Here is a 13,144-nt window from a genome sequence, read left to right on the forward strand (position 1 = left end):
GCACCAACCAACCTCAGACATAGTGAGCCATGAATGAGGACCATGACTGACTCAATTCCATGTAATTGACCAAAAAAAAATTTAAAGGTATAAAGGACTTTGGAGCCATAATTATTGATGTTAGGATAAACCATGAGATCTAAACAACCAGCCATATCTAAAGATAAAATTCATCAGTGACTTTTTTTTTAAGATTTTATTTATTTATTTATTTATTTATTTATTTGGAGAGAGGGAGAGAGAGCACAGAAGCAGGGGGAGGGACAGAAGGGGGAGAGAGAGAGAGAGAGAGAGAGAGAGAGAGAGAGGGAGAATTCCAAGCAGACTCTGCACTGAGTGCGGAGCCCAACGTGGGGCTCAATCTCACAACCCTGAGATCACGACCTGAGCTGAAATCAAGAGTCGGCTTCTCAACTGACTGAGCCACCCAGGCGCCCCCCATCTACGGCATTTTAAAAAACATAACAAAAAAGTATAGATTGGTGATATCCTTAAGCTGTAATAGTTACAGTCAAGTACAATTTGGAAATCTTAAAAATCTTACACTGGAATTTTGCATTCGTAAAATCTATTTATGGGTCTGAGCACATTAAAACACAGGGAAGAAAAAAAAGTAAATCACATGAAGGAAAGAGCATCTAAATTGTTTACGGTATCAACAGTGCTCACACGGCACATTTGTATCTAACTGACGGAATCCGGGTCCTCCCTGAGATAGCCACCCCCACCCCCACCCCCAGGACAGGCAGTTACATCAGGGAGCAGTTCCATTGCTTTGCTACATGTCCTGGGTATGGATTGAGCAGCCGGGAAGAAAAGCAATTATTTATGTATAAATTCTGCCTCAAAGACCTAGCTGTTTAAGATGAAATAGTGGCGTTTGATCTGAACGAAGACTATGCCATGTCCCCAGTTCCCTTTATATGGATCAGACATAGCTACACTGTAAACTGTCTGACAAGAGTTTGCAAAACTCCGTGAAAGGTAAACTACCTTGTTAAAAACAATGAATCAAAGCCATTCTCCGTGATTCATAATAGTTACCCAACCAGATACTAATATGGAATCTCTATGACCCTCATCAATCTAGTATCTTTGAAAATCTTTCACTATTATATCTATTTCCAATGAAAATACATACATATTGATTATATAATTATAGTTAACAAAACCTGACACACTGTATTACTTACAAAATAGCAGCAATATTTAAAATGTATTGACCATGATCTTTACTGCTAAGGAAGTTAAATTAAATAATATATAAAAATGGCTAGTACAAAAAAAATAGCTAGTGCTAAACTGTTTTTTCAGCAAATACAACTGGGGAACATCATCCTTTTTAAACCCATTATCTCTACGCATCGTAACTTACAGCACTAGTTACATGAGGATGCCTTGAGAAGTTACTGAAACCACACAAATGTCAATAATTATAAATGAAGTGAATTCTTATAACATAAGGAGAATAATAACTTATTTGAAGGACAGTCCATGTCCACGAACCATATCATCTCAACATTATAAAAAAATTGTTAAATTGAGAAAAAAGTTATACATAAGAAATTATAGATATCAACCACTATAAGAACTGACCAACAAGTTAGTACCCGTAAAATTCTCACTCTAAACTAGTTATGGGAAGCCACACAATAAAAATGAATATACAGCAAAACATACCAACTAAAAAGTCTCAATGACACATGAACTTCAAAATGTGTATTTTTAGGAAATGAAAGCTAAGTTAGGTAACAATTCAGTGACCCTACACACACACAAATGTAGCAACACCCCAGGGTATTCAACCCACCATCTCAAGCAAACAGTTTGACAAAAATTATAAATCAAATTACCATATTCATAAGTGGCTGCAAAGCCATATTTTATGCTTTGGTACTACGTAGAAAAACAACCACATTTAGGGGAATTAAGAAATTTACTTCCTATTGTCTAATATTTCCCTGCTAGGAGATTGTCTACGAATGGTGAGGAAGAAAAATCTAGAAGATGTATTACATGTTACCGATTTTTTAACACTACAAATTGTGCACAGACCAAGCAGGTTCTCAGACAGTTAAATGGTCACACCAGAAAGCTTACCTGAAATTCCTACAATAAATGGCCACCTTAAAAGTTTTCAAAAATACTGAGAAGTACTGAAAAAATTTTGTTGGATTTTTTTTTCCCTCTCCCCTTTGCAACAGAATGAGGGAATGAAGCATTTTTCTTGGACACTGAGTATAATTATAACTAATCATCTCCTTCTCCTTGGAGCAACATTCGTTGACGTTCCTTCATTTTAGGGTGGCTGGCTGACACAATTCAAATATAATTACTCTTCTTGCATGATAAACTCCAGCACCGTGAGCAAATGCAGTATGTCTCATTGTCAAGTATGGCTAGACAGCAGCACTGTAATATAGACCTTTCAAGCCCTAGTGTAGCCCCCTGCCTTTGAAATCTGTGCGAGATGACAAAACTGACTTTCATTTCCCTTGGACTTTCTCAAGGTATCCTTATTAAGAAAAAAAAAAAAGCCTAAAACCCATAAATTTAATCTACTGCCTGCCAATCACAATGGTTTCTGCTGTCAGACACTCATGATACATAACCACAAAATTTAAATGTTATTGTTTCATACAAGAGGAAAATGTTGCTCGTGACTACCCCCAACAGTCATGTGACAATTCAGTGCGTTTCCTTTGTTTGCCTCTTCCACCACTGAACAATAGCAGGAGCAGGAAACGGGGAGCCGATGGACCAAATGGGGAAGGAGCTACACAGTAATTAACGCAAAGTAGATCATGTTTCTTAGCTAGCTGGGAGAGACAACTGCATGATGAGAGAAAGTCTGTTTTCCTAACATGGATTTCATCTCAAGACTAATAGTGATGCTTGTTTTTTTCATTCTCAAATGACTTCTAATTTTTAAGGAATCAAACTCTTAATTGGATGATCACTGGAATACAACTTTCACCAACTTTCAAAAAGGAAATAGTTTTTTAAAAAAAGGAACAAAGAACATCACATCATCGTGAATATTGAGTTTCTGGAAGAAACAAAGGCTTGAAATTTAAAATGAAAATTTTCAACACGGCCTACTGGCCTCAAAGAGCTATGTTCTCAGTACCATGGTCAACTGTATGAGAACTGATTCTTTCATATGTTCTGATTGGTGGTTTTAAGAAAAACATATTTCTGTGGATGGCTACAAACACACACTTGACATTTTGCTCCTTTTTGAATTACAGTGAAAATCCAAATGTAATTTTTACCTACTATTTTCTGGAACAGTGTTTCAAATGGGCCTTCCAAATCTGCACATATTTTTACCGGAGTATACATAAACTCTCTCTCTCTGATATGTAGCACTGTACATGGAACTATATCACATCATTGTGTGTTTATCCTATGCTACCATGGGGACAATTACAAGCAGTTGGCTCTTTATTCCTTGACCTCCAAAAAATATATAAAGTAACCATCAACTTTTCATTAGTAGTGGATAGACCTAGCAGATGAAGAATCAGATTCTGATGATGGGCTCTTTTGTTCCTTGGGTGGGGAAACAACTTGGCTCAGCACACCCTCTGGCCTCATTCCTCCATGATGGGAAACAGTGGAATCTAAATAAAGCTATATCAAATTGAAAACAACTTTTGTTTGCTCTACACATATGAGCAAACCCTCAGCAATTTTTGCTTCCAAAATAGGCAGAATTCTATTACAATTCAGTTGGAGGAAGGGTCCACTCTAGCCACTCAGAAATGTACAAATACATGTGGCTAACAGCAATTGGAGGAGACCTATATACGAAATAACATGGAACTTTGATCCCTGTATTTGCAACAGTTGACTGGTATAAGAAAATACCAACTGTAGTAAATGCATAGACAGTCAAAACAGAGAAAGTACACTACAGGGACCTGACCTTAACGTGTTTAACAATAACCTAGAAAATTCAAATTTAATTCTGTTGCAGATCAAGACTCTAAAGCACACAGAGAGACCACTCATCTTCTTATAAAACAAGGTCATTCTATCAGGGAAAGTCTGATGGTCTACAAGGGACTTTGTTATTTTCAATAGGACATTAGTCTAGCAATCAACAATGCAGTCACACTAAAATACCTTGATGCCTCTCTCCTTTTGTTACAGACAAAGCTTGCACCGAAACCCTTTCAACAGCAGCCCCATTTTCAATTCAACCTTTTCCTTTCCCTACAAAACAGGACTCTACCCCTCTGAGAGCCATCGAACCCCCTATTCTGATTTGGAACATTCACCTGATCCATATTTGTCGCTTGAATGCATTTACACCTAGACTTCTTTGGGTATGCTGCCCAAATGCAAAAGTCCTCTAAAAATCAAAAACAAATAAATACACAAAGCCATCATGGGCGTTACAAAACACACTTGCCTTAGTATTCTTTTTTCAGGTTTAGTGAAAGGAATAGTAAAGAGACATGAATTTGTGATCCAGCTACCACATCTTTTCTTCATTATCACAATGCCCTCAGTCATATCTCTGCTGCCCACGTAGCTTAGTCCTAAACCCTAATAAGCCAGATTTCACTCAACTGACCTACTACCCATAAAAAGTCTTAAAACTCAGCAGTTTGAACTAAAGCGAACTGGTTATATAAGTGCAGCCCAAGCCCCAAAATAAAAAAAAAACAAACCAAACAAGGACAGGTGACTGAGAGATTTGCATTTGGTTTGCCATGTTGCTTCTACTCAAAGGCTGAAAATTCTTCGCCTCGCGTATTTAAATATGCATCAGCTCAGAAGAAGTTACACAATGTTTCCATCAGCAGAAGATGTGGCACTTAGAGAAAGCATCAGGAAAATAAAAACTACAGACAAAATAGGGGGTATTTGCATATTTCACTTGAAATTAGGCGATATTGCAGCATATTGGAAACTCATATGCATTGGATGTCAGCTGAGTTACTTTTCTTTCCCCCCAAGGTGACATTGGTGCTTGTCTTACCAAATATGATGCAACTGACAAGTGTTTTCATGTAAGGAAGATATATGCCTCCCATCACCTTGTCAAGCTGAGTGAAGGCAAACTCCAGCACATCCTTTCACAAGTGATTAGGTGGTCGGAGTCATTAAAAGTCATAAAGTTAGACTGCAGCAGTGTGCTATGCATATATATGAACTCATCCAAAGCTGTCCTCCTTGAAGCAGGTGATAGCTCTCAACTTTGCCTCTGACCGAGTCATAAATTCTTGGCTGAGCTTTCTTTCTCTTAGCATACCTTTGAAATTATACTGAACAGTTAGTGCTGCTTTGGCCAGTCTCATTGTCTCCTGCTTTCCCAGCCAAGTCTCTAACGACTGGAGGTCCAAGCGTCAGGTTTTGGTTTCCGAACACAAAATAAACAAGATTGTCATTAGTTTTTCTTCCACGGCACTTTTAACATTTTCAAAGTGCCTTACAAACTCTTGTCAATCAGCCTACTTTAAATTGTCTAAAAAGGCAACAATAAAGAGAGTGGGATTAACTGTTCTACAAAAAGAAGAAATTAAGGCACAGAGAGCCAAAGTGACATGGCCAAGAGTGCACCAGGATGGCTAACCAGGAGCTCAGAACAAAGTCTAACTTCTTATGTTATAAGCTTTTACAGTTTTCCCACTTTCAGCCTCATCGTTTCCCAGGAAATAAATCTGATGTGCTATAAAATAGAAATACATATGTTGCACCTGAAATGATAAGAATTTAAAATTTTGTAAATGTACCATTGAAATGCATCGTGAATTCCACTTTAAAAAAAAAAAATCTGTCCTAAAGAATCAGTTAGGTGTATGAGCAAAAATGTATGCACAAGATGTTCAATACATCATTATTTATAATAATTAACACCTGCAAACAATCCAGATGTGCCAAAATAGGGAATTCTTGAGGTTCTATGATGAAATAATATAAATCCAAGACATATTTTTGAAGAACTTTTAATGCTAAGGGAAATAATCATGATATAATGTTTGTGAAAAAAGCAAACTATAATACTTAAGGATCTCAACTGTAATAAATATAAAAATATACAGGCGAAAAGGGACTAGAAAAAAACAATCCTAACAATATTTACCTCTATGTTTAGGAATTGTAGGCAATTTGAATTTTCTTTTTTAGAACTTGTGTAGATTTTCCAAATTTTCTACAATGAGTTGTCACTTTTATAATTAGAAAAAGAAAAAACATTTAAGTTTCTGAGTGGATGCTTAAGAAGGTACCCACATTCTATAGGCTTCTTGCAAATCATTTCAACACAGACTACTCAATATTAAGCACTCTAAATGTTTTCTAAAACTCATCACAGCACTGTACTCACTCAGAATGTAGTCACTGCTTGCCCCTGAGTGCATGAGTTTTGTCTTCTTACGGATCTGATAGACTAGCCAATGTACTTCTAAGGCATGGTACCTGAGTGGATCCTGATGGGCCACCGTGCTTGTCCTGTAAGAATTTCATTTCCCTATCAATGCCTGTAAGTGTGTTCATCCAGCGTAGACTGGATGCAGTCATGACTGAATAGTGTGGTGAGGAAGGAGAAGTTGTAAGACTCACTCTCCAACTTTAATAAAATAATTTTGGGCTTTGAGCACTGCAGCAATGAAGAACAACTTCTCCTGAGCTAATCAATGAGACATAACTCATTTCAGCCTACATAAAGGTCCTTAAAAGAAGTTTTTAACCATCAGACATTTTAAAAGATAAAAAGACAAGACTGGGATGCATGTGCCCTGGGTAATTTCTTATATTTCATTTTCTATTGTTCTGGGCCAACAACAAAATATAAAAAGGCCCATGGTATTGACCCTGTTAATACGATAAAAACAGAAAATTCTATATGCATACCAAGTAGAACATACATTTATAAGAACTCAATTCTTTTCACCAAACATATGGATGTAGTTTTCAAGTCTGACGTCGCCATTATTACATGGAGCAATTAGTTGTTGAAGTACATTTCTTGCTCATGACTCTATAGCTGAAATCTTTTAAGTATTCAAGCATATCAAACATGTGGCTGAGAAACTTTTAGAAGAGACTAGGTTAGAGAAAAAAGGAGGCCAGGGCAAAAGTAGTTATAAGCTCTTTGCATCAGGTCAATAGCTCTTTTCCCCTGGGCTCTCCTAGGAAGAAGCCCTCTGGTAGCTACACTTACCCAGCAGGAAGCCATTTTGATATCCTGCCACACACATATTCTGCTCCTACATTCTCTTTTAGAAAAGACAAAGAACCAGAAGTCAGTCAGAAGCTTTGCTGCTGGTTCTCATAAAATCTCAACATTTAACCTCTACAAAAATAATTATTTTTTTTTAATTGCTATTAACAAAAAGCCTTCCCCTTACTTCTTACTATAAAGGCTATATTCAAATCCAGCCCATAGGAAGGTTCTGAGAATCTGCCTTCTCTTGTCCCTATTCATTCACTCTGAATCACAAGGCTAATAAATAGTGAAATCAATAGAAGCTGAGCTTCAGGAAATGAAAAAAGAAAAAAGAAAATTCTTAGATAATCAAAAAGATGGACAATCAATCCCTGAAATATTCAAGTGAGTAATGCAGTTAATGGTTCTGGTTAAGAACAGTTAGAACGAAGCCTTTTCCTTACTTTTAATTTTTGTACTATTTTCCTCACTTAAAAACCAATAAATACTCAAGGCAGAAAAAGTTGTAAATAAACATATAATGAAAGAAATAAAATTTTCCCACATACTACCAAGTAATGACTAATATCAGGAGTTGGTTATTCCTTTGAGTTTTATATATAAATAGGACTCTAATGCATAAATATATTTCATCATATATGTGTCACAATTTATTTAATCTTTCTCAACTGCTGGATACATGGAGGGTATCTAACGTTTCACTATTATTAACTCTGACATGAACAACCCTGAAATATAAATCTCTGCATATTTGTGATTTCTTTTCTCTTTAGAGTAAATTCAAAACAGTGAAATTACTGAGTTCAAAGAGTATGAGCTTTTGAAGGCTTTTAAAATACATTGCTGAATGGCCTTCCGTAAATTTTGTACCAATTTACACTCCCAAGAGAAATGTTTGTGAAAATGTCTTTCAAAATAGTCCTGCTAGTCTTCTCTTTGTCTTAAAACAATAGGTTAGCTGTGGGAAAAGGTACAATAAAAACTGAAAGAGCATTCTATCTGTCTAGAAATTACATGCCTTCTCCTGCACTCAGAGACAGTATATACGTGTATAGCGAGGAAAATATTCACCTCAAATGACTGCACCATACAAGGCAGAAAAATATCGCTGGCCACACACATCCACTTATTTCTACCTGAATGAAGCACAAAGTAATTCAATTTGAATTTATTGCATCACTAGCCTCCCGAGTTTTAAAACCCTATTATTTGCACTATTTCGAATGACTTGAAAGATCTAACAAGGTAGAGGCATTAACAAATTCTGTGTTTATTGCATCATACACCTAAAATATACTTAGCCAACCTAGTAAAAGCAGGATTTAAAGGGGTGAAAGGACAGGCTCACTGGTCAGAGTGAGAGCAGACACTCATGTCCCGCAGAACAAGGTTTCTGAGTGTCAAACATCATCAAAGAATTAGTGGGAGCCAAAATGTTAGGATTTAACGTCACAGGAGAGGAAATTTGGAGAGAATAACAAATGAGAAAGCCATGAAAAAAAGGGGGAGGGCAAAGAGTCAAGGTCACCTCAATGCATCTTCCCAACCTTGCCAAGACAAGAAAAATAGATGAGCTCTCCCTGGGTGAGGTTCCTAATCCAAAATACCCCCCACATTATGCCCTTGCTCCCAGACTCCTCAGGAAGGTTTTAGGGTGGAATTGAGCTGTGGTTATGGAGGGGGAGTGGCCGCTGCTGCTGTGGTCCCTGCCAGTCTCCCCAGAAGGTTCAACAGTAACCTACAGATCCACAGCATTTATATTCTTTCTCTCACTGTCTAGGTGGTCAGTGCTGCCCCTAGGCACCATCTAGGTCATTCTCGGTTACAAAGCTGAAAGAATGCATCACGGATGTGTAACTCACTGCAATGAACAAGGACACTTCCGTGCCTCTGAAGGTCAGATACCTCTGGGAGGATCTCTCATGCATGATTTTATTATCTAGAGCATAAACACGAATTGCCCTTAGGGCATCGACGACATTCAAACGATGAACAAAACACTAGGACTGGTTGGGGGCCTCATCATCAACAGAAATGCTCCAAACGAGATGCCCTGTTGACTGACCCACAAAATGTAAAAACTACACTAGGACATTTCTAAAACTTCTGGAGGTTGATTAAAACCTTTTAGCTGGATGTTTCTGAGAGACTACAAAGAATTACTACATATGTCTTAAATTTAAAAAGACCATCGTGGTCTAAAACAGAAAACAACAGAATGGCCTAATCCTGGCATTCAGGCAATGAGTAATGAGAAGCAAGTTCCCTCTTGCACCAGCGTCTGTCTGTCCGAATCGCTCACATTTTACTTCTTTCCTCTCAGTCTGCTTGACCCAGTAACTCAAGGCTAATATTCTCTTTCCAGCTGGAAATCCATCCCATGTTCAAGAGACCCTAAGTCACCAGCAAAACCATGCATGTGAGGAAGACACTACCCAAATGCAACCCAACAACCCAAATCTTATATGAGACTCAAGTTGGGCTTAAAACTGAAGCAAATGTTTGAGGCGGTCTGTGGATGGAGGACTGACCCTTAGTTGCAGTCTTTCCAAAGAGGGCAATTTTCCAACACAAAATTCAACTACACTTCAAGTACATTCTTGGAGTGAATCATCATTGAAATGTATTTATAGGGAACAGTCGCTTTCGTGCAGCAAGAGATTTTTTTTTTCAGTTTACAAATCCTATCACCCACCACATGAATTATCTATAAGACAGGATGCTCACTACATCTCTTTTAAAGTGGCTCCTGCATCAGAATATTGCTCAAAAGCAAATTTCCTTCTGGCCTTTCTTTGATTAAATACTAAGGGAGCGATCTTAGCAAAATGGAATTTGTTCTAAACAATAGTGACTCTTGATTGAAATCAGATCTTTAAACTTCAAGGAATAAATAATAACTCATACCAGAGCAGCTGTCGCTCCTTGGCCCCATCATTCAAATGTTTCCGCTGCCCTGAGAACCCCATTCCATTTTAAGAGCATGTTGTATTGACTCTGATATTTGTACTTAATCATTGTCATTTTGGAAAACTTTCTCCATCTTCTGGCCAAGGTTCCTTTAGAAAAACCCTGTTATTTCCATTCTAGAAGCTACTTTGCACCATCTTAAGGGGAAATATATTCATTTTCCTGTGACTTTCACTCTAAAGATTCCAAATTTTCTACTAAAAGATGTCTTCAGAGAAATCAAGTGGTCTGTATTTTTTAAAAACAACCTCTACTTATTTTCACACTCAAAAAAATGGTATAACCTTTCCACTTTATGAATTAAAACTAGAAAAAAAATCCCTATTGGGTTTGTACTGCCAATGAAGTCCTCTTCAACTAAATGTGTATTTAAGCTATCCTCACATACAGCAAATCGAGTTGCAGCAAATAAATAATACAGACTCTATTTTCATAAGCAAAAATTGATTTTCACGGAGTTCTTCAACAGTGCCTGAAAATAAAAGTGTGCTATTTAAAGAGCTTGTGAAATTTCAGGAATGTCACATATTGGTAAACAATTCAGAACTACATGTGTAAAGAGGCAATTAATTTGTTGAGCTAATGAAAAACAGGTTCTTCTACAGTTATTTTTGTCTCCAAGCCAATTCTGGGGTGATCTTTCCTGAATTCAGAAAAGCACTCGCAGTTTTGTCCCAATGGTACAGTCATGAGTGAGGTCCCATTTCTTAATTCCTGCATCCTGCTTAACTTCCAACATCTGGCCAACGGGCAAATGCTCTGACAATAAACTTGCCCCGTGCAGGGGCTATGACAAAGGGAAGAGGGAGTGCCTAAGTGGGACAATGGTGCAACAGGGCACCAGCTTCCCTGCTCACCCTCCCTTGTCAGAGTAAGTCCGTCCACACTGGCCTGAAGCAACTTCAGGACAAGCAGTTAGGGCAAGAAACTTCCCTTCACGTCAACAGATTTTTTTTTCCAGATTTGCATTTTATGTAAAAATCCAGGTTGTATTTTTACTTTATTCTTACATTGGCAGGAGTGGATGCCAAGAACTTATAAACAAACAGTAACTTTTGTTCTCTACCTCCTAGCTGAACAAAAACACACACCATGTAGCATTATCATTAGGCAAGATTTGCTTTTTTACATTTCACACAAGAATCCAATATTATCCTTTCTTGAACAAAATGCCCAGATTACTAAGAAAACTATCTTTGGTGAAAGTGTTTAATAGGCACATTTTATTTAAATAAATCTTCCAGGAGGAAATGGGAGAATTCACTGCCTTCACTTAGAAGAAGACTCTGTAAGTAGTTATCTGTCAAATTTCTCTGTGTAGCTCACCAAGATTTCCTTACTGGAAACAACAACATTCCCCATCACAGTTTCCAAAATGACTTTAAAGTCTCAAAATTCTGTATCTCCTTTGGCTTCCTTCTCTCCTGATTCCACCCGGGCTGTATTAATGGTTTGCTTCATGTCATCATTCCCATCTTCATGAATTTCCTTTAGAACATTCATCAATCCCTCACTAGGATCCATTTCAGTGTCATGGGAGGGCTTTTCCTTCTCTTTGCATTCTTTTTCAACCTGAGTCCGGTAGTCCCACCATGTGTTTTCTGCCTTCTTTCTATGTAAGATAAGAACTGTATCTGTCTTAACTTTTTTTGAACCACCTTCCACAGAGATGGGTTTCAAGAGATTGTTCACAATCATGGAGTAACTCTTCCCATTTAGATTCTTTACCAAAAGATCAAATGACCTCTCTCTGAAACTCACCTGCACGTTCTCAGTGGGGACCTGATGAACTCCAGTTAAGGTAACAGAGATTTTCACAAACTTGTCTGACTGATCCCATCCGTAATTACTGGTTTTCACTGTATATCCCATGGTAATGGGAGCAACCACAGCAGCTGGCTTTTCATTGTCCAAGAGTTCTGCTTTTCTCTCTTATTTCTACTGCATCTTCTTCTTGATTCCTGTCACAATCTTAGATTTTTCAGCTGGCCAAAAGGCCCAGTGGCCTTTTCCAGCAGCAACTTTACCCTTCTAGATCCTTCCATAGCTCTTCTAAAGCTGAGGCCACGGTCAGGCTGGGTCAGGCAAGACCCAAACTGTAGCCACACAGGGGAGAATAAGAAACACTGCACCAGCTGCACTCACCTGGATACAGAGGCCACCGGCACGAGTTGCAGTCCACTTCAACGAATTTTGTTAAAGTGGTCCAGAGCAGCCCTCAAAGTTTTTAGTCTTTACTGCAACTAGTGATTCTGGAAATTCCTTATAAGGACACATTGACTCTATAAAGCCAGGTCATAATGACCATAGCCATCTTCCTTCTAGAAATCTCTGCTGTCTCCTCTGCTAATCTCACTGCAGCACCTCACATGCTCTGTCAGGGGGTCAGGGACAGCTAACCATGCTTCAGGTATATGAAGGCCCAGATGCAAAGACATATAAGGAGGCAGAGCCTCGGTTTCATTCAGTAAACCAGCTCAACCAAATTATCGCAACTAACTATAGTAACAACTGACTTTCAATTCTAGGTCCTCTGGTCATGTCTTCAGATGCTCGCCCGGGGCCCTTCCATGCATCCTAGCACAGAATATTAAGGACTCAGGCTTGAATCAAGAAACCAGTATCCAACTCCCAGCTTCATCACCTAGTCACAAGCTATTGTATTAACCATATCTCTATTTCCTGTATTCTGAGGCTCTGACATCTGGGGCCCTGATGACCATGAAGAGACCGTCCCTCCCATGGTTAGCCAATTCCTAGAGAGAGTAAACAACTGCATGCTTTTCAAATGCAAGCCAACCGTCCAGAGTCTGCACCCTTAAGCACCTCCTTTACTGGGCTCTCACACTCCAGGCCACTCTCTGCCTGCCCTAAACAGCCCAGGGCCAGGAACCAAGACAAGTCGGAACAGCACACAAACCCCAAAGCCCACTAGAATTACTCAAACTGGCCAGTCCTTAACCTGCTTCCCTGCCTCTCTTGTTCCTTCCA

General features: G+C 38.4%; 1 pseudogene; it reads right to left on the bottom strand.

Moving 5' to 3' along the window:
* Positions 1-11,542: 11,542 nt before the first annotated feature.
* LOC123793093 (calcyclin-binding protein pseudogene) lies at positions 11,543-12,215 on the bottom strand (annotated as a pseudogene).
* Positions 12,216-13,144: the final 929 nt, after the last annotated feature.

This window comes from Ursus americanus, chromosome 13 (assembly GCF_024610735.1).
Source record: "Ursus americanus isolate L20-20 chromosome 13, mUrsAme1.1.p, whole genome shotgun sequence".
Classification (NCBI taxonomy): domain Eukaryota; kingdom Metazoa; phylum Chordata; class Mammalia; order Carnivora; family Ursidae; genus Ursus; species Ursus americanus.